Source organism: Convolutriloba macropyga, chromosome 3 (assembly GCF_964194025.1).
Source record: "Convolutriloba macropyga chromosome 3, txConMacr16.3, whole genome shotgun sequence".
NCBI classification, from domain to species: Eukaryota; Metazoa; Xenacoelomorpha; order Acoela; family Convolutidae; genus Convolutriloba; species Convolutriloba macropyga.
Genome location: NC_134470.1, coordinates 25298613 through 25321874, shown reverse-complemented (window position 1 = coordinate 25321874; position 23262 = coordinate 25298613). Strand labels below are relative to the sequence as shown.

Here is a 23262-nt window from a genome sequence, read left to right as displayed (position 1 = left end):
TTGAAAAGGTGACCTACAATTCAAGTTTTTCTTATTATTGAGACGCTTCAGTTTGCTGCAAATATTCAGTAAAATGAAAATTGTCTTTAAAAAATCTCTTCCAAAAGCTCATTTTTCCCATACAATTTTTTTTCTCAATATTTATCTTTTAGTTCCTCGCAATTCGATGCTTTTTTTTAATAAAAGAGTGCTAATGGTAAATGAATTGCAAACTGATTTTGTTTAAGTACATGGTTTTTTTTAGCTTTGTATCCATTTAATGATAGAAATGCACAATCGAGTTATCAATAGGTACTGTGCATTATATCAATTGGCACTGTAAATTAAGTCAAAAGTCTAATAATACGGTTATCTAATAACTTATTAACTACTAGTGAATACTAAGTGTGTTTTAGACTACCGCTTTTTGACGTATCGAGTAATCAATAGAATGTTTGCAAGGCCAAAGAGCAAGGGAAACCATTAATAATGAGCGTCGAAAGCACTTGTAAAATAAGCTTAATTTACGCATGTGCATGGGTTTTTCATGCGTTAATTTAACTGTCCTTTGGAAGAAAACTGTTCACTGCATTTTTTTGGACAGGTTACGTACTAGCTGCCATCATTGGATAGTGGACAAAGCAGGTTGCTGTATTATTGGATTATCACCGTAACCTTCAGTGTTAATAATCTATTTTGTTCTAGTGTATCAAGGGACTAAAATATCACGCACATCCTTCAATTAACACCTATTTTTAGCACATTACTAAAACAGTGCATGAGTTTTTGTTCTTCATAGCTAGCACGCAAACTGAACCAAACTCCAACTTCCTTGATGTTTCAAACTACGTTAATTTTTAATTGATTCAAATTACGTTAATTATTAAATGATTATTAAAGCCTTTATTTTGTTTTTAATTGAGTTCAAATTTACTTTGAATCCTTGAAGTTTTGAATTTTGACAGGAACCGAGCAATTAAAATATCTGAAAATTAAATTAAAAAATGGTTTTGGTAGGATCTGAAAGATCTTAATTTGAGGTTTTTTTATGTGTGCTATATCTAAAATTTGAGAGACTGAAAGGATTCAGTTTAGTTCTCATAAGACGGAATTTTTATCGTGTAAGATCTGATAAGAAGAATTTTATCGTATAAGAACTTATAAGAGGAATTTTTATTGTGTAAGAACTTATAAGAGGAATTTTTATCGTGTAAGAACTTATAAGAGGAATTTTATCGCATAAGATCTGAGAAATGTCTTATCAGATCTTATAAGAAGATGAATCCCCTTACAGGCTATTAGCAAGATGGTTTTGTCAGAAATTTGTCAGATCTTACTCGATAAAAATTCCAGAATCACTGGGGTACTCTAATGGTTTTGCAAACTATCTAAGAGGAGTACACAGATTTTGATTTCAAAAAGATTTCTTACTTTAAAGTAAATGTGACATTCAGAAATTTCTGAGATTGAGGTTGTCAGTTCAAACTTTTGGTTTCAGTTTCACAGGAATTATGCTGCGGATTTCTTTATCCCTTAAAAATCATTATCGGAGTTGAAATCTGCGCAAGGATTACACGAAAAGTCTGGAAATAAGTTGCCCCAAAATTTGATCAGAGAGCTTTAACTGGCCTTTTTCACTTGATTCCATTTTTCTTACTACAATTTCTGGTAACTTAGAAGCAGATTTCCAGTCACTTCAAATTTACTTTTTTATAATTTTATCAATTAGTTTTGTTGTAACCTTACCAAGATATAATATCGAATTCAAATTTAAGTTGAGTACTATAGTTTAGAAGTGCAGACTTTTTACACAAGATTTTTTCCAAAAGATATTAACATGCATTGAGGAATGGTTCCATCAGAGGAACTAGTGCTCGCACTAAAGTCGCATAAAAAATTTTGAGTCGCACGAAAGTTTGATCAGAGTTCGCTTTGGTCTGGCATTGTCTGATAAAAGGTGGCACCGGTCGCAAAACCTGGATATAGTTTGATCGGAGGTTGTTCGGGTCTTTTTGGGCCCTTAACCTGGGTAGTAGATGTTTTGTGCAAATTTTTTTGCAGCCTGAGCGCGCCTGTCTTATTCAGACCTACTAGTCAAAATTACTCCATGATTGTTATTACCTCGAGAAGTTGTAAAACTCCAAAGCGGATACGAGATAAAAATTAAATGCCGGGAAGGTTATAAGAACACTTGAATAACTGATCTTATAATTTGTTAGAGCTCGACAATGACAAAAATCTGAAGCAGTGACGAAACTCTGTTTTGGAATTAGACTACCTTTTAGACTGTCAGTTTTTTTTCTCTCTACCTTTATTGTTATATAAAGAGCAATGTTAAAAGACTACCGCAAATAAGTAATCTGATTGCCCTACAAAATGGCGTACATTAGGCCCCATGACTTGATTAATTAATACTACCAGAGGGCTAGGTTTTGACTTATTTAGATCGTTTATGTAAAGGGTTTGTGAGTTCCCCGTAGAAATCAGTATTGGACACTAAATGTACCCTAATGATTTTGCTGTCCTTCAGCAAGAGTACTCTTAGTTACTTTAGCAAAACAAAAATTCTGGCTTTTGGGCGAACTTCATTATTCAATAGTTTGAATTTGTGGACTTGCGCTGTTTAATTTAGGTGTTCAGACTGGTTGTGTTTTCAAAATCGTCGCAGTGGAGAATTCTCATGGAAAGTGAATCATTATAAATCCAAGATGACCTAGCTAGTTCATGTTGGCAAAAAGAATTCATGTTAGAGTTAATTAAGTTGGCAAAAATTTTTCCATTAAATGCGGTTTTTGAAATAGTGACTTCAAAAACTGCAGTTAGATAGGTGCATTTGGATTTAGATAGGTGGTTTACAAGAATGAGATTAAGACTTTAATGCCTCATTGAATAGTATCCGGTTTTCAATCAACTCGGCGTCGCCTCGTCTCAACCCCCAGTGTTTCAAGATTCACATGAAAACTTTAAATAAAATCAGGAATGTGAAACGATAGGAAACATCTGCTGTAGAAATAGTGTACATCTTCGCGATATGAAGATTGGCGAAAAAATGTCTATTAATTTATTAGGGGGGAGAATTTTGCAACTGATCTTTAATGAATAAAGACAGACTCTTGATATCACCATCAAAAAGTTATCAAATACCAAGGCGAAGCAAATTTCTTGAATTTTTTTGAGAAGATGATTTATTCCGTGTGGTAATGGTTTTTGGTGAAATTCGTTGCGCTTACAATAGTTGCAAAACCTTTGGTAGACTGCATGTGCTCGCACTAATTAATCAACACCTGTTGCGATAATAGCAGATAAATAAACTGCCAGTGTAATAAATTTTAATGCCCGATCCGACTGGAAACACACTTCAGCATTAGACTACGAGTTATCACACTCTTTTCTCGCCATTGTTACTAAGTAAACAGTGGCGATGAAAACGTGGTGATAAACTCGTAGTCTAATGATGGAAACAGTTTGATAAAATTGTAGTCTAAAAAAACATGATCGCAACAGGTGTTGATCAAAAAATTTACCACACGGTTGTTATCGCCCTCGAAGTTATCGTAACAACTCAGCTTTGCCTCGGAGTTTGATAACTTCCCGGTGGCGATAACGACCGTGTGTAACATTCAGTGTTTACTTCCACTTTTTTCTCGTCAATTTTTTATAGCACAATGGGGACACTAGATAGCGGGGAAAAATAGTCTAATCACAAACTGCGGTAACATTTCTAAATTTTCACAGTATTCATCTGGCGATAAAAATTACTTCTTTGACAAGTTTACGGCATCACTACTTGAGTTGATTAAAGAATATTATCACACGGTTGTTATCGCCACCGAGAAGTTATCAAACTCCGAAGCGAAGCCGAGTGGTAATAATAACTTCGAGGGCGATAACAACAGTGTGATAATTTTTTTAATCAACACCCGCTGCGATCATTTCAAAATTGAACAAAGTTTCATTGGTTTCTAATTTTTATTTTTGTGGAAAATTACACTTTCAAAGGTAAGTGATATTTTTTCGGATCTGTTATTCGTTTTGCCTTCATGCACCCCCCAACCCCCCTCCCCTCTCCCACACACATACACACACACACACCCACACACACACCCACACACACACACCCACACACACACACGCACACACACACACACACACAAACACGCACACCCACGCACACACAAACAAAGACACACAGAGAGACACACACGCACGCTCACGCACGCACACATGTACGCATGCACACATGCACCCAAGTACACACGCACACACACACACACACACACACACGCACGCACACACACACTTACACACACAAACACACACAATTACAAACACAGAGACACACGGGCAAGTTCACGCGCACACACACGTACACACGCACACACAGAGACATACACACAAACACACAAACAAACACACACACGCACACGCACACACACACACACAAGCACGCACACACACACCCAAACACACACGCACACACACACTTACACACCACAGATAACACACCACACACTCACCAGGACACCACACACACCACACTCACACACCACACACACACACACACACCACACTCACACACACCACGCACACCACATACACACACCATACAAACATCACACCACACACACACCACACATACGCCACCCACGCCACTCCCACAACACGCACCACATACACCACACACGTTTTTTTAGACAACAAGTTTATCCAACTGTTTCCATCATTAGACTACGAGTTTCTCACACTCTTTTCTCGCCACTGTTTACATAGTAACAGTGGCAAGAAAAGAGTTTGAGAAACTCGTAGTCTAATGCTGAAGTGTTTTTCCAGTGTCGATCGGGCATTAAAATTTATTACACTGGCAGTTTATTTAACTGCCTTTATCGCAACAGGTGTTGATTAAAATATAAAGTCAAAACGAACGAAAACCGAAAAAAGCATAGCATAACAAATCTTATAACCGTTTAAGGTTTCTTTGAAGGCTTAGGTGTCATCTTTTGGAACCAATGCTTGAACAAAATGAATGACAAACAGCCCAAATTTCATTAATGTTCAAATATTGGGTTAACGGTTCAAAAAAATTGTACAAAAACTATGAAGAACACTAATTTCAGCATTAAAGAAAATTTTATTGGCAAAACGAATTGAACATGACAGACTAAAATTGGGTGAATTGCTCTCAAACAACTGGTGAGCGGTCAGCTTTGGCAGTAGCCAGCTGGGGCTTAAGGATGCATCATGTGGGTGTGAGCGTATTGAGGGGGGTGCTCAAGCAAATGGGGGGTCAAGTGATATGGGGTAGGGTTGGGTTGTGGGAGAGCTCGACGAGATGGGGTTCCAAATGGCCGGGTTGGAGGAGGGTGGACGGGGGGTTTTGGGGTTGGGGTGACTGTGGGGGTGACAGAGGAGTCAAGTTTTTAAGATTAAAGAACGCCCTTTACACATTGAAGTAGTCTTTTCAAAACATTTTTGGTAAATTGCATACTTAGAGACTATTAAAGCGTAAGGCTTTAGGAGAGCCACTTGGCCAAAAAAATGTCCTCTGAGTTTTTACCACAGTGGTTTTTATGCCCTCATTCACTCAAATATTAATATAAAGCACATCAGTAGTAACAAACCTATACTCCCAGACCCACTTTTTGGCACATTTTCCCCCAAACATATCCGATCAAGCACGCGGATAAAAAGTTCTTGGCAATTATTATCTGTAAGTTAAAATTGTTGCCTGAATATGTAATAAACTTACTTTAACTCCATTTTGAAGCACACAGGTTTAGTCCCTTCGTTTATAAGGGACATGATCGGACATGTTTGGGGAAAATGTGCCAAAAAGTGGGTCAGGGTGTAAAGGTTTGATACTACGCACATCACACTGTAAGAAATAGCACGTGCGTACAGGGTTACGTTTTCTGTTACAGCAGAAATAATTCGAGTTCAACATACACTAGAGCAGCTGAGAGAAATTAAAAAGGTTCTTTTTGTAAAATAGCCGAATAACTAAGAAGTTATAATAGGCAAAATCCATTAAGGCTTTGTTTTTTCTAGTTCTCGTTTATTTTTACAATTCAAAGAATTTGAATTGTATTGGTGCGCTGTGTTTTTTTTTAAGATGTGTTCACACATTTTTCAATGACTTTGATCCTTCAAAACGGGATAAACAGGTAAAGCCAAGCGGGCATTAAGTTTCATTAGAGGCCCAAAGTAAGTTTTAGTTGTCCTTCAAGTGCTAATAGTGTTGCAGCTGCTCGGATGGCCTTAATTTAAGGTTAAAATGTCATTTTTAGGAGTTTTTGGGCTCAAAATGTTGCAATTTTTCATGTTTTTGTGATTTTTTTGAGTTTCTTTGTTTGATTATTCTTATTTTGAAGTTTTTAAAAGTTTATTAAGGTTGTTTGCGACACAAAATTGCTTGTTATGACCATTTTGTGAGCTTTAAGTTTTGGCATTACGAACACAAACTCGCGAAAGGATACTAATTTTCGCAATTTTTTTCAGGTTTTTTGATAATTTTTGGCATTTTTGAGTTTTTAGCCCTAGGTGCCGAGAAACCTCCTTTAGAGTTTGATAAAGGGTTGGATGATAGATTACTGCATAGTTTCTAGTTGTAATGGAATGGTTTTCAACTTTTTCCAATCATGAATTTTAGCATTTTTGACAAAGCTTGCAATTTTTTAATATTTTTTTGACATTTATTGTCATTATTCAAGTTGTTTGAGTCCCAGGGACCCGAAAACCTCATTAGCGGCTGGATGATAAGTTACTGAAAAATTTTTAGTTGCCATGGAATAGGTTTCATCTTTTGAATATCACAAATTTTGGCAATTTTTTTTTACAAAATTCGCATTTTTTTCAGGTTTTTGAAATTTTTCGTCATTTTTTCAGTTCTTCCAGCTTCAAGGACCAGGCAATCTCCATTGAGGTTTGTCAATAGGGCATCTTATAGTTTCTAGTAACAATGGAATGGTTTTTAACATTTTAGTGTCTCGAATTTTAGCATTTTTTTTGATAAAATCTGCAACTTTTTAAGGTTTCCTAAAGTTTTTGTCAGTTTTTGATATTCGTCCATTCTCAAGTGCGAGAAAACCTATTCCACGTTCTGATAAGTAGTTACTGCATGGTTTTCATTTTCAAGGGATTTGTTTTCAACAATTTAACCTTTCGGTTTTTGGAAGTATTTGATAAAATTTGCAATTTTTTTCAAGTTTTTTCAAAAAATTTGTAGTTTATTTATTTTTTCATGTCTCCGTAGACAGGTAACCTCATCCAGTGTTTGATAGTATGTTATTAAATAATTATTAAATGCTAGGGGGCAACTGAATGGCTTTCAACATTTTAATAGAACGAATTTCTATTTTTTGAAGTTTGAAATTTTTTCTAAAAATTATTGCCTATCGATCTATGAGCCAATGAGTTTTTTAGAGCTTGGAATTGGGTTACTGGATAGCCTCTAGAGACATAGAAATGATTCGGAGGATATTTATATCACGATTTTCAGCAACATTTTCTGATAAATTGCAATTGATTTCTTTTTTTCTTAAATTTTTTGGTCATTTTCGAGTTAATCATCGATCTTCAAGGGCCAATGAATAATTTTCAGGTCTTGCAGATATAATACTGGACCGATTTCAGAAACAAAAATTGATTTTGGACATATTTTTAAAATAGATTTTTTTAAAGGGAAAAACTTTTGCCTTAGGTTTGAAAGCTTCTAGTTTTAGCAATGTGTATATTTTGTTTAGTTTTCATTCTTTTAATTTCTCAATTTTTTGAGATGATTTTGTTTGTGTTCTGGCTGGAATTGTCCAATTGATCTGCTGGTCGGGTAGAGTACGTCTGAGTTTTTCATTCAATTCTTTGAATTGTATTTCAGGACTTGTCCTGCTATGTTTTTTTATATCTTTTGAGCAGAACGGACAAGAATAAGTGACTCCTATAGAGACCATTCAGTTGTTGCTCAAAGAAGAGCAAAGCTATGGCAAGCTCAGACAAATTTTCCTGGCTTTGGCTTGGCATTGCACATCGCGTAAAAAAATCTAAAATGATGGGGCAAAAATTAATTGCTGCTCATAATAAAACTGCCCCCCTCCAGAGGCACGTAAGGATTTTACATAAGGATTTACTATGTGCTGGCACGTGATCTGTAACGGGGGGAGCAAAACGCACGGGGGGTCACAAACGGAAAAGATCCCAAAATTTTTGTCAAGTAGTGTTGGCTATTTTGAGGCCAATCTCAACACTTGAATATAACTGACTGACTTTGGGTAGTTTGCTTTCAAACGAACGTCGAGTGTTTAGGGTTGGTAATAGCCAGCTTTCGATCAGGGAGGCTAACATTGGGAGAGGTTTAAGAGGGGGTGGATTATGGAGCTGAGTCGGGTCTCAGTGGGGCGAGTTAGAGCAATTGTAGGGTTAGGGCGCGAATGAGACTAGGGGTGGACCAGGACGGGAGTAAGGAGAGAGGGAGTGTAAAGAAGGTAGGTAGATGAAAGGGGTCCAAACCGTCAAAAGCTGGACTTTACACTATAATTTTATTCATTCTCAGCAGCGTCGATTATATTCACACTTTGAAATAGAGCCCTAATAGAGATCAACAACTTAACGCCCTCGGCCGTGCTTTACCTGTTTCATCCGGGTTTGGAGGACGCAAAAATAGGACTTGAGGGGAGTGAAGGGTAGACTAGGTGGGATGGTAGTTGGGACTGGGGTCATGTTTGTCGCATGGCGCGGTAGTATAGGCAGATGGGGTGGAGACAAAAACAAAAGTCAATGTTCTAAATCAAAGAAGTCAAGATTTTCAGTCGTGAACAAATTTTCTTCAGCTGAAAAAAAAACAAAAGTAGACAATTTATGCAATTTATTCTCTAAATTAACCTAAACAGAAACGAAAATGTCCTTGAAAAAAAATATTCAAAAAATTAATTGCCTCATAAAACTGTAAAAAAAAGTTTTAAAGAATTCAGTCATAAATTTTAATTCATTTGTTTAGGTTTGGGCGGGCTGAAGCTCTCCAGTTCCCTATTACTGTAGTAGAATCTAATTCAATGTAAGTTTAGCAGTGAAGTTGAATATTCGGAAATAGTAGTAAACCCTCAAAAACAAAATTTAATATTTGAAAAAGAAGGCGGAATACAATTCATGGACAAAACTGCTTCGAAGCAGTTTTGTCCATTAATTGTATTCCGCCTTCTTTTTCAAATATTAATTTTTGTTTTTGAGGATTTATTGCCATTTTCGAATATTCAACTTCACTACTAAAAGTAGTATAGTAAGTTGCCTAGTGCTTGTAGGGGGGGGGGGGTCCGGACCCCCCCCCCCCCTACAAGAAATTTTACCTCTGAAAAAGTGATTTTCTCTAAGTCAAATCAAGTTTTTTGTGCTAACTTTTGCCAGCCTGGGTGCATTCTCACTTTTTCAGAGGTAAAATTTCTTGTAGGGGTGGTGTTCGAACCCACCACCCTACAATCACTGGGCAACTTACGGCTGTTCCAATATTCAGTAGAGAATAACTGGATAGATCCTAAACTCATAGAATATCATAACATGATTTTTTTAAAAAAACTCGAAAAACCCTATATGAGGCACCTGATGCCTACAACTTGGAAAAAAATTCAAAAATTTTCAAAAATTTTTTCGAAAAATTTTCAAAATTTTTAAAAGGCCTAAAATGGTCTGAAATGGATTTTGCGCTATGACAGGGCACTCAAAAATGATTTTTTGTTGACTTCAGTTTTTTCACCTATGCAGTATAGGGGTCGAAACACAAAAATTTCAAAAAACTTCAAAATTTTTAAAGTCCTAAAATGGTTTGAAATGGATTTTGGGCTATGAAAGAGCACTCAAAAGTGATTTCTTGTGGTTTTCATTTTTTTCAAACAAGTAGGACCGAAACAACTCAGTTTCTGAAATAGTCTGAAATAAGTCAAAGAGCAGTCAGAACCAGTTTTTGTTGACAATACTTTTGCAAATGTGCAGGATAATGTGGAAAGCATGTCTTTTTTTATATACATGTTTAACTATGTATGTTTCTAACAAAACAAGTATGTATGTTTGCTTGCATGTGTTCATAATTGTACTTTTTATGTATGATTGAACAATTGAAAGAAAGGAAAGAATGAAAGTTTTATGTATAAAATCATGCGTATTCATGTATATAATAGTGAAAGTATTCGTGAAAGTGTATATTTGTTTAAAAATAAATATAACTGCGCTTAAGTTTAGTAAAATGTTTGTATGAGTATAAGCTGAAATGTAGGTTTGTGTGTAGAAATTGTAAATGTGTCAATATGTCAAGACGTTCTTGGTTTTATGTGTGCATGTTTTTTCTATATGTATACAGTGAAATGTATGTATGTATTTCTGAATGTGTTTATGTATTTCTGTATTTATATGCTTGCAAGTCAGACGAGAGAGAGGGGATAAGTCCCTGGAGGGTAATTTGTTGCCAAGAAGAGTAATGTTGTTATTTGTCTCCACGATCCAATAATATTATATCTTGCAAACAGATTTTGACATTCAGCGTTGACCTTTATACATTGGCAAGCAAAATGTCACAACCGAAGACGACAACAATTTTTTGATGTTCTGATCATGCTTTTTTAAAAAATTGAATTTTCTACACCTATCTAGCTGCATATTAAAAACTATCAAGATTTTTTACAGAAAAAAAATTGATGCTCTTTGTCTTTTAATCCTTGGCAAGAAAATGATAAAGTGTTGCAACACAGAAGACAAAAACAACTGTCTGATTATCTGAGCATGCTTTTTTGACAACAGATTTCTCTACACTTATTCAGCCGGCCGTCTAGGAATGAGCAAGAATATTTACAGGAGAAAAATATATGAGATGAATTGTTGAGAGATAAACAATAAATTGAGCTAAGTAAAAAGAAAAGGCTGTGTAAAAAACCGAAAATGTTGGTGGGAAAACTATGATATGCGGGAGCAGCTGAACTTTTTAGTTATATAAATTAGAATGATAGGAATTTATCAAGAGCTTGAATCAGACAAAAAAGTGTAAAGATGTACAAGAAGAGTAGTTTGCACTGGAACTGTAAAATGCGCTAAAATTTTCAAAAGTTAATTAGTCACTTTATCAATAAAGCAAGACCAAAAACAAACTATAGATCCGTGGTTGGTTGATACTGAGACTGAAAAATTAAACAATGGCGAAACGCATCTTCAGTAAATGCTTCCGATAAATTCAACTCTTGAACACTGCAAGTAAGGTACCAGAGAAACTCAAGCAACCAGAAATCAAAAACGTTCATAATAGTGTCTTCTTGGATCAAATTTACTGCGTTCAGTAACACTGTGTTAAAACTTTGGGTTGATTACTGTTCTGTCAACGTTTTAAAATGAGATTACCGTAACGATATTTCATAGAGCATCGGAAAGAGGTAAATCCAAAGGAATCTAAAATTAAAAGGAGCAGAGTCTTTATAACATATAATTGGGTTAAGCAGTCTGGCGAACATATTGGAATTTAACACAACACTACTGCTACCTACTACTGCTACTGCCTAATACTACTACCTACAACTACTATCTACAATTAGTACCTACTACTACTGCTACATACTAGTACTACCTACAACTTCTACCAGATACTATTACTAACTACTACAACTACTTATTGGTTCTATGTTACACTAGTACCTACTACTACTACTTTTTAATACCTTCAAATATTACCTATTGTTTACTAACTATCTACAAAAAAGTGTTTCTGTTTTTCTAAAAAATGAAAACAATTCTTATCTCTAGAGACTCGTTGAGCATAAACAACAGAAGCTTTTATCTATCTCAAAGTAATATGCCCTGACTGACACAGACCGATAGAATTTACCCGCCAATATTTACAACAAATCATTAAGTGTTTGAAGTTTTTTCAAAGATACAAAAAACTCTGACGCTTTGTCGTACACATTAACCCAGTAATTTTCAACTAATGTTAGTTTGTTAATTAACAATTAAAAAATCCATGGTATGATATATCAGGTTGATATTTAATTAAATAAATCAATGTAACGTTTTACTGTTTAGCAAACCAGTCTAATTTTTAGAACTTCAAATAAGTTTTATTGCTTTGTTCTTTTTTTGAAGTGCAAATTTTGTACACTTTTTTTTCTTATGAGGGATCAGTCATAAACTTAAGTCTTTTGTTCAAATGCTTTTTTTGTTCATTCAATGTATGACGTCTGATTCCATTTGCAATTAATTGATAGATATGAAACGCAAACTTTTTAAAATTTCTTTTATGAAGAATTGTATAGCTTAAACAATTACTGGTTCACAATATCAACTTTAAAAAACATGCTTGCTTCCAAAACTCCATAGTGTGTACCTCAATGGAAACAAACAATTTACAACGTACATACATTATCCAAAAAACTGAGGTTTTACTCTATATAGTTGTTTTCGTATGTTTATTCAGAGCCACCTGTTGTTTCAGTTATCATGTATTACACAATTTTTTCTGAACCCTTACGTTTCAAAAATTTGTAGAGACTGAAAACCGATGAGATAGCTTGTCAGAAGGACATGTGTTAGTTGAGTTTCATATTAACCTTAGCTTCGGCTCAGGATGTGTTCACAGCTAAGACTGTAATTGTGAACTTGCTAGTAATCAAAAATTTAGCGCTACATGATTTTGCAGTTTTTGTTATATTAACTTCCTCCTTTCTTATTGAATTTCATTTGGTCATTGTTTATCCGAGCAAAATTAAAGATAAATCAACCTCATGAAAAGTTTCTCAGCAAAATTAAGTGAAACAGTCATGTTGAAATTGAGAGCGCAAACAAACACCTTAATTTTAGGTGTTTGGGTGAACAAATGTGGTTTGTTTTCAACGTCTGCTTACACTCAAAGGGCACCATTTGGTTCCAGAGAATTACTTTTCGCGGAATTTGAAACAAATTTCTTCTTTATTAGTGTTCAAAACTCAAAAAACCGGAGATGGTATGGCTTTGGATAAGCAAGTATAATAAAATTGTGAAACATGGCCAACCACTTTACCTAAATGTTGAACCATTGAGTTCGAATCCGAGTTTGTGATCTAAAAATAGTATTCAAGGATAAATGACTTTTTTTTAAAAAAAGACTTCTTTTTTTAGTATTCAAAACTCAACAATCGGAGGTGGTATGGATTTCGTAAGCAAGTGTAAAATAATGGTGATGCTTGGTCAATTGCTCTACATTAAAATGGAAGTTTTGAGTTTGTGTCTGAATTTGTGATTTAAAAACGCTATTCAAGGATAATTGACTTTGAAAAAAGACTACTTTTAGCACTAAAAACACAGTAATCGGTGATCGTGTAACTTGGAATTATCAAATATAATGAAATGTGATAACTTGGCCTATCGCTCTATTTAGAAGTCAAAATTTGAGTTTGAGTTTGAGTTTGTGATCTAAAAATAGTATTCAAGGTATAATTACGTCATAATAGTTGAGTTGTGTTATAAAGTTGCGACCGCAAAACAATTGAAACACGTTCTCACAATCTATTTAAACTACAGCTATATATGTGTCAAGAAGAATACTTCGCTGCTTTAGAAGATTTGGAAAATCTGTGGAAAAAGCTCGAATCATTCAGAAATTAAACCAAACTAACCCCTATTCACGATAAAATTGATCATACTACATCATCCATATCCGATGATAACAGAAAGACTGTGATATCTTCCATCTTAGAACGATTCCCTAGCCTTTTCGAATAAAACTCAAAAATTGAAGAAAACTTCCCGAAATTCAGCACTGAGCCATCGTCTAACAATGCTCTACAAAAGAGGAGCCATCGTGTAGTTCGAGAATGTGTACTTCACAGTGGAAATTTTCCAAAAAGAATGAGATTTGATGAAAATGTGAGTTGCTCATGTGACAATAACAACTAGAACTGAAAAATTCTTGTTGATTAAAGCTTATGAAATAGACGTTGGTTTTCAGTATTGAATTGTTTCCATTTATAACCTGTTATTTTGAAATGCTGTGCATTATTAAACTTCATTGTGTATGCTCATTATCCAAACTTTAGTAGTTGCAAAACCACTCCTTTAAAATACAGTTGGTTGATTCAACATTATCCACGTCAGAGAAACAGGAAACGGTGTTCGACCTGTTCAAAGGAGTAGAAAGTCAGAAATTTGTTGTAGAGTAGGATCCCCAAACTGTAAATTGTTGTTCTGAAAATTTTGAAACGGATACGCGCAAGAGATTCGACGTTATAAAGAGCTGACGTTAGAAAACGCCGCAACTTGTATTGATATAAGTAGAGTCGAAATCAAAAAGTTGCTGTTAGTTACCCTCAATTGTTAGTTGATTACTAAGAAAAGTACCCGAGTGGGTTAATTGTTAATTGGTCTCATGTTCGGTTATGATAGTTTCATATCAAGTCCCAAGAGCCGCTGAGGCTTGGCCATGGTCCGCGATGGTTTCAAAATAATTAATTTTTAATTTACTTTCAGTGTTTATACTAGGAGATACTAAATTTTCTTTTCTCAAATACTCGGTTATAATTGGTGAAAAATTCATTAGTCTCATTTGAGAAGCCAATTTAATTGGCCACAAAATTTATCTTAAATTATCAAACTAATAATTTAAATGAAATGTTGCCTCTCTTTTAAATCGGCTCTTTTCAATTCAGCTCTCTTAAAAGTCACCGGTTGAAACAAAAATCCAACCTGACCACTTGATTTTTTATGAATAAAAATACCTGTATTGTGAGAAGTTCAGTCTGCTCTGCAAATTTCTTGCATAATATTTTCGGCTAAAAGCACTTTTATTAGTTTGCTTAGGTATTTTCTAGTCTGTGATCAAGAAGGCGTATATACATGTACTCTACTGAGAGATAACGTTGAGATAAAAGGAGAGTGAGTACAAAGGCTTGCAATTGTTTATTACGGAATACATTTCGACCCACAGTGTGCTCCAGTATAACTTTAACCTAAATAAAGCAATTGAATAAACAGGACAAATCAAATACATTTAAATTCACCTATTGGCCTTATTGTTTGACTTTCATGGTTACAATTGCTTCTAGGTTATATAGTAACTGGTTCTAAGTTGTACGTTTAATGCCAAGTTATTTGTACAATAGTATTGATTTTGCTCAGTTATGACGTGGATTTTTTTGAGGAACCATAAGAAACCCTCTGCTCACGTTTTCTGTAAGTAGATAACAAACATGTTTTGCTCAAAGGCTCAATCTGAACCATAGACGTAAGTATGCACTAGGGTTTTCTGTTTACATGTGCAACAACTTGTGTTTGTCATGGAACATTTGGTTTTCACGGAATTCACCCAGTAGCTTTTAAAGCTATGTGTCAGTTTGAAGTATTTCAGCATGTTATTTAGGTAATTCATAAAATTTTCAAACCTAAGTATTCATTAACGCGGACGCAAAACTTCGTTAATCCATAAAGCTATGGTATCAAGAATAGTAAGCATTTAACGTATCCGAACGAAATTTCCAATAAATGCAAGAAGTGAATACTTGTCCGTTCTCTTATGAGTGTCCTCCAGGCGAACCATTGAGGTTCTAAATGTACAAATTTATTAAAGTAGTAATGAAAAATCAGTAATTTCATAAACATTTGTTTGACAAGGAAATCTTATAAAACTTTGTTTCGCATAATCTACATCTTTTTTATGTCAGCTAGGCATTGTGTTATTTTAAGTCTTTCAAATAAAAAACAAATTTAACGTGGAAATTGTTTCTTTTCTTACCTTTGTTAATTTTGCAGTTCCGTTAGGGGTTTTCTTTTTGAGCGCCACGAAAAAAATGTTTTCATACTACCTGTGAGACCACTGATTCATAGGGTAAATTGCAGATCAAAAAGCTTTATTGAAGATTAAGGTTTTGCTATATGATTAATCTTTAAAAAACACTTTTTCTTGTACATAATGATTCTACCATTTATTGTTATAGAGGATAAAAACCTTTATGAAGATAGAAATCATGTTAATTTACAATGGTTTATAGTGACAGTAGTGGCATTTAAAGTGGTGTAGTGAAATTCCAACCGGAAATTTTTTCGAAGAGACAGTTTTACACATTTCTCACATTGTCTAAACTCAGAGAAAACTAAAATACTGCATTAAAAAACCTGGAAATAAACTTAGCCTGATTACCTTCTGACTTGCAAGCATATAAATACATAAATACATAAACACATTCAGAAATACATACATACATTCCACTGTATACATATAGAAAAAACATACACACATAAAACTAAAAACGTCTTGACATATTGACACATTTACAATTTCTACACACAAACCTACATTTCAGCTTATACTCATACAAACATATTACTAAACTTAAGCGCAGTTATATTTATTTTTAAACAAATATACACTTTCATGAATACTTTCACTATTAAATACATGAATACGCATGATTTTATACATAAAACTTTCATTCTTTCCTTTCTTTCAATTGTTCAATCATACATAAAAAGTACAATTATGAACACATGCAAGCAAACATACATACTTGTTTTGTTAGAAACATACATAGTTAAACATGTATATAGAAAAAGACATGCTTTCCACATTATCCTGCACATTTGCAAAAGTATTGTCAACAAAAACTGCTTCTGACTGCTCTTTGACTTATTTCAGACTATTTCAGAAACTGAGTTGTTCCGGTCTTACTTGTTTGAAAAAAATGAAAACCACAATAAATCACTTTTAAGTGCTCTTTCATAGCCCAAAATCCATTTCAAACCATTTTAGGACTTTAAAAATTTTGAAGTTTTTTAAAATTTTTGTGTTTCGACCCCTATACTGCATAGGTGAAAAAACTGAAGTCAACAAAAAATCATTTTTGAGTGCCCTGTCATAGCGCAAAATCCATTTCAGACCATTTTAGGACTTTTAACAATTTTGAAAATTTTTTTCAAAAAATTCGAAATTTTTATGTTTTGACCCCATACTTCATAGGTGAAAAAAGTGAAGTCAACAAAAAATCACTTTTGAGTGCTCTTTCATTGCTCAACATCCATTTCAGACCATAGGCCTTTTAAAAATTTTGAAAAATTTTCGAAAAAATTTTTGAAAATTTTTGAATTTTTTTCCAAGTTGTAGGCATCAGGTGTCTCATATAGGGTTTTTCGAGTTTTTAAAAAAATCATGTTATGATATTCCATGAGTTTAGGATCTATCCAGTTATTCTCTAGTGAATATTGGAACAGCCGTAAGTTGCCCAGTGATGAAGATCCGTATGGGGACAAAAAGCCCGAAAATGAAGTGATCCGTTTAAGGTTGTGTTTGTTAATATTTCATAACAACTCCTTTCAGGAATGCATATCATCGCTGCAGGATTTCGCATTTGACGGGAAACGGTCTACCATGGGGGGTGAAATTGTTTGTTCTCTCCCCCATTTCTTGTCTCCCCATTTTTTGTCCCCCATTTACGGAAGCCAACGAAGTACGTCCGAACGAACGACCGGGGGGATGACGTGTCCAGATTGTTGTTTGGTTGATGTTGACGAACGTACTTCTTGGGGGGATGTCTTTGGATCTTTGAGGTCGTCCGCGGGATCCAGGTGGGTCATCTGTGTGGTCCAGTAGGTTCATCTTAGTGGTCTAGGGGGTCATCCTGGTGGTCCATGGGTGTCATGCTGGTGGTCCAAAGGGTCGTCTGAGGGGTCTTGGGGGGTCATCCTAGTGCTCCTGGGGGTTCATCCTGGTGGTCTTGGAAGGTCATCCTGGTGGTCCCGGGGGTAATCCGTGTGGTTCAGAGGGTCAACCGTGTGGTCCATGGGGTTCAGTGTTGGGGGGGGGGTAGTAATGATATTCATAATGTATATAATCCTATTTATGTTGAGTGTTTTTGTTAAATGTTTTATTATCTTAAATGTTTGCTTGATAATATTAAAATAATTTTGTCTCTGTAGTTTTTTAAAAACTTTGTTTCTGCGTTAGATTTGCTTTAGGAATACTCTATCGCGCCTCTGGACTATCCAGTGTGACAGTGGAAAAACTTCATGTTAATCTGGGAAAGAAGCTCTGACGAGTTGGATCTCTGTTATATGATGGAACGATGATGATGGACGGTCACATTCCTTCACGTTGTCGTGTTGCATTTCGATTCTGTTGTGTGGAGGGGGAAGCTGAATTGACGAAACGGAGAACACACCTACACACACAAACTGAGTACGGATGCCAATTACACACGCACACAGTATGGACGCCAAACACACACGCACACAGTATGGATGCCAAATCCACACATGGAGTATGGAGTTTGAGTATGGAGCCCAAACTGTGTTACTATAAAATATGTTGCTGCACAATCTACAAACTGTACTAAGCTTGTACCAGACTGCAAAACGCCAATCTTGCGCCAAACTGCGATGTTTATTTTATTATTCGTTATCATTAATGTGTTTCTTTTATTTAGCCATAATTTTGATGAATCAATTTCTTACCTATGGTGTTTTTCGAAAGTTCTGGCAGATAACGATTTTTCCATTCTGTTCAGTCCAAAAACAGACAACAGTTCATAATGTTCATCAAGAATTCAGAACTATGACCCATTATGTTCATAATAAGTTCAAGATTTTACTATGAATTATATCATGAAATGTCTATTAAGTGCCATGATCAGAACTCTGGCCGTGTCAAAAATCATAATGGAAATTCTATGATTGATTACTGATATTTTATGACACACAGGTCCGGGTAGCTCAATTCGATTAAGATGGCTAACTTACAAGGAAGCAAACAAAGTTTGAGAAAAAACAGAAAGAGTCATAAAATGAGAGACACATTTTTTTAAAAAATTTTATATCAAACTTATATGCCGTTTTTTGTTTTGCCAGCAGTATCAAAGCATACTTTTTTCCCCAGGCAAGTAAAGTTCTCAACAAGATGGTTTTTTCAATTTGAGCTTTCGTTCTTTCATTCCAATATGTTCAGCAAAATGCATCAGATTTTTAACAAGATATTCGAGAAGTTTTTAACAAGAAGTTCTGTTAGATATGCTTTTTATTCAATATGTCAGAAAAAAATAAGGCTCTCTCAACTTTTCCTCTGCGAAAAAGTTGTTTCCTGACAAAAAACTTTTCTGTTTCGAAATTTGTCCTAACCCGGATCTAGGTTTTGTCCAAAAGTAATGTGAGGATTATAAAGAACAGCAGTGAAAATTCTTTTCAGTGCGAAGCACCCTAACCATCTAACGCCATGTTTAGCAATGATTTTTTTTTCACGGCATTCTTCAAATTGGAGCATCTATATGCTTGTTCTTTTTCCGTCAGTAATAGACTTTTTGTTTACGTAACACAGTCAAAATGGTATCGTTGGCATACATATGCAAAGTATTTTTATTTTTAAAAGGTCTTGAAAAAATATTTTCTTTCGCCAAATGAAGGTTAAACATGTGCATAACGCACCCAGCAGCGTGTAAGGGGAGATAACCACTTGAGCTCTTAAAGGCAATTTTCGGACAGTAATTTAAAGTGCGAATACACCTAAAACAATCTGGAAGTGATAATTAGTTAGAGTGTTCCAGATTGACCTTTGTCAGATCAATTTGCACGAAAAAGAGCGGATGACCGATTTGATTTTTGATAACAGAAGAAACAATATTAAATATGAATGGATTTCCACGTGTTAGAAGTAATGTGTATATGGTGACCTCCGCAACATAGAGTCGCGATACGGTCACCATATACACATTACTCTAATTCCCTTTATATATCCACTACTCTATATTCACTTCTCTTATATTTTAAATCTATCATTTCTTGTCTCACTTAGTGCAATCCACTAGTGTCGAGTTAAGCTGGTAATTCTCCATTATCAGCCGGATAATTTGGGTTCTATCCCCACCGACTCCGGTGGACGTATCCCAGATACTAGTATAAAACTAGTGAGACCGTGTAAAAAGCACGTAAACCAACTTGCGAAAATTGTTGTAACCACTTTGTGGATAACTTGAATAAAAAACCAGCTTAACTCTTTTATAAATTTTAACTTTTTGCTAATATTTTATAAAAATACATAGTAAAACCTAAATTCACCATTATTATCTCCACTACCTTTATCATCAAATGGATCAATAGCTGTTTTATATTGCTCTTTAGTTTCTAAATGGTGTTTATTACTATCAATAGTATAATTAGTTACATACTTAGTTTTACCTTCATATATAGCATTACTATAATCTTCAATAGAAATTTGGTTTTTAATAGTAGCTTTGGTTATACCTTTTAACTTTTTCTCATCTTCTCCTTTAACTGTATTATAACAATATGCTTTAGCTTTAAGGAAGCAGGCTTCTATAATAGTATCATTAGGTAATTCATCCTTCATCTTACCTAACTCATTATTATGTAAAATATCTTTTATCTTATTCATTTCAGTTTCCATATTACTATCTAAAGAAACATTTATTTTTATAAATATACTATCAGTATCTGTATAATGAAAACCACACTCTAACTCTTTCTCAAAGTATTCATAAATAGCATTATACATAAATAGCTTAGCTTTCTCTAATGTAGCAAATCCAATATAGTTAAACTTATCTACTTTAACACTACTTCTTGTTTTATGTACAGCCACAAGATCATCATCCATTTCTACAGCATATTTAAAACTAATATTTTTTACTAAATTAATATATTTCTCTACATCATTAACTAACTCTACATCTTGCCTATTACATACATTCATTATTGTTTTTCCATATATAGCTTTATACATGAAGAGTTTAGCCTTTTCTAATAAAACATAACCAATATAATTAAACTTATCTAACTTAACATTATCCCTTTTTTTATGTACAGCCACTAGATCATCATCAAACTCTACAGAATACTTAAAACTAATATTTTCTACTAATTTAGTATATCTATCTACATCATTAACTAACTCTACATCTTGTCTATTATATACATTCTCTATTGTTTTTCCATAGAAGGCATTATTAATTAACTTAAAGAATACATCCCCAAAATGTATCACCCTTAGCTTTAGCCTACTTTCTTTTCTTAATATTAAACTCAATATAAAGCTTTAACCACTCACTCTTACTATACTCTAACTTTTGCTTATTTTTTTTATCTTCCAATCTTAGACCATGATCTAAATACCAATCTAACATCTCTCCATCTAATACATAATCTACCTTATCTGTTAACTTGAGCATTAACTTCTCATTAGGTTTATATCCTTTCTTTTTATTTACTTTTTGATAATCTGTAATCTGTCCAATGTTCGCCCTAGTCTTTTCAGGAAAGAATGGATATTTCTTTGTTTTTAATTTTAAGTCATTATTATACTTTAAATCAATGGAGTAGATATAACCTGTGTTAGAGCTAGATCTAGTGTAATTATCTACGAACGAGCCCGGCTCGTGGCAAGCCAAGCCAGTTCGTGGATTGTTTTCAGAAAAACTAATCTCGCCCGTAGGTAATGCTTGCACCATAGCAGAAGCTTACAATGAGTTAAAATCTAAATGTTTTAGATAATTCTCTCTCCCTATATACTTAGGTTCTTTTTACTTTTAAAGATTACATGGCAATCACCTAATGCTGAAGCTAAACCTCCTCTAATACCATGTTGTATTGTATCACAAATTTTAAATGTTTCTTCTTTATAATGTTTAAATTCAACACTGGTATATTTAAATCCACACAAACATGTTAATCCAGGACTAGAATGTGTATAACAAGGATCTATTTCATAATATTCTAAACACTTATCTCTTAATCTTTCAAATACTTCTACCGATAATAAAACATCTGTTTTAAGATATAACATCATATAATCTTTTATCGTCTCACATCCAGTATCATTCCAACAATCTAACGCTTGCTTATATTCTTTATCTGTAATACCGCTTTGTTTCAACTTAGAATAGATTGCTTCCTTAGGTGGTAATGTTGTTTCATTAAGTTTATCTATAACATCAAACCATTCATATGGCAACATACCTTTACGTCTCTCTAACCCAAATTTGTTTAATGTTACACGCTCGTTATCACTCAATGTTTTACTTATAGCATCTAAGCTAAGTGGATGAAAGAACCTAAACATATCTAATGCTTTTGCATAACCCAAATCAATACTAATATAATTCTCATCAGTTTTAGTTAATACTTTAAGTCTAATCTTCTTTGCTAGTTTAGTTATATATAAGTGATTATCATAATTATTAGAATTAAATGCATACATTGGTAAAAAATTGTTCTTAGCTTGAAGGTTACACTTATTGTGAGCATATCCTCTAAATTTACGATTTAGATGATCATGATCATTAACGACGTCTTCACCCAAGTTCTCATTACAATAGTAACATCTACTATATAATGGAGTAATACTATCTTCTTTCAATGGAATATTTATACTAAATATATCTTTAAATAATTTATTATAATAATCTACTCTTTCTACAAACCAATCAACTATATCGGTTGAACCGCCACTTTGTGGATCTTCACGGGAATAACTTTCATACTTATCTTCTATTATATCAGGATAGTCACTTTTTATATATAAACCACAAGCAATAGGTAAGTGTTTACTATCTTTTATTATACATTCAAAGTCATAATATATAGCAAATGGTACTCTATTCTGATAACGGAACTTATCAAACTTCAGGTAATCATCTTTGTGGAATGTTCTCCTACCTATATCTTTCTGTGGATTACTTAAATCCAAATGTTTATTTAATGCATCTTCTGTTCTAAATGATACACAAGATTTTGGACATGGATAACATTTATTATGATTAGATGATGTTCTTAATAGGAATGATACATCTTTACATAGGAAGTAATAATTATCCCAATAAAATATGTTACATCTTTTAGGATTGTTTTGATTAACTAATCAGGATTAATAGTTTTATTTTTATTTAGATTGAATACATTAAATAGTAATTTATCTTTTTTTAGTTCTTGTGTTTTCTTTAAGTGATAATAATCATGTGGAGGTGTAACACCCTTTGGTAATTTTATCTCATTAATATATTCTGATTTGTTATAATTACCAACTCTACTGGGATTATGTGGTGCAGGATGTAGATAAGCAATTAGACACCATAGTAAACATTTATTATCACTATTATGTATATTAAGTATATATCTAGATGTGAATGGTAACTCATTATCACATCCACCACTAGGATAAAACCTATGTATATACCTTGTTCTTTTGATAAATCTTTGCATACTCCATCCAGATTGATTCATTTCCTGTTCCTGCTTTCTTGTCCTAGTTCCCCATTCAATAAATCCAAGTCATGTGCACAATTATATTGCCTAGTCATT

The 23262-nt window shown here is 34.0% G+C and overlaps 1 protein-coding gene across 6 annotated transcripts in view; it reads right to left on the bottom strand.

Moving 5' to 3' along the window:
* Window positions 1-23262, bottom strand: part of LOC142336094 (EH domain-containing protein 1-like) — a 179469-nt gene that overhangs the window by 115329 nt on the left and 40878 nt on the right. The window contains exon 1 of one of the 6 annotated variants that reach the window (XM_075384629.1): window positions 5923-5941. The exons of 2 other annotated variants lie outside the window; for them this stretch is intronic. The gene's annotated coding sequence lies outside the window, so the exon portion shown is untranslated. Of the gene's footprint in view, window positions 1-213; window positions 252-5922; window positions 5942-23262 lie in introns of those variants that run through there. 3 more of the 6 variants (XM_075384628.1, XM_075384630.1, XM_075384626.1) reach the window with 3 other exon arrangements.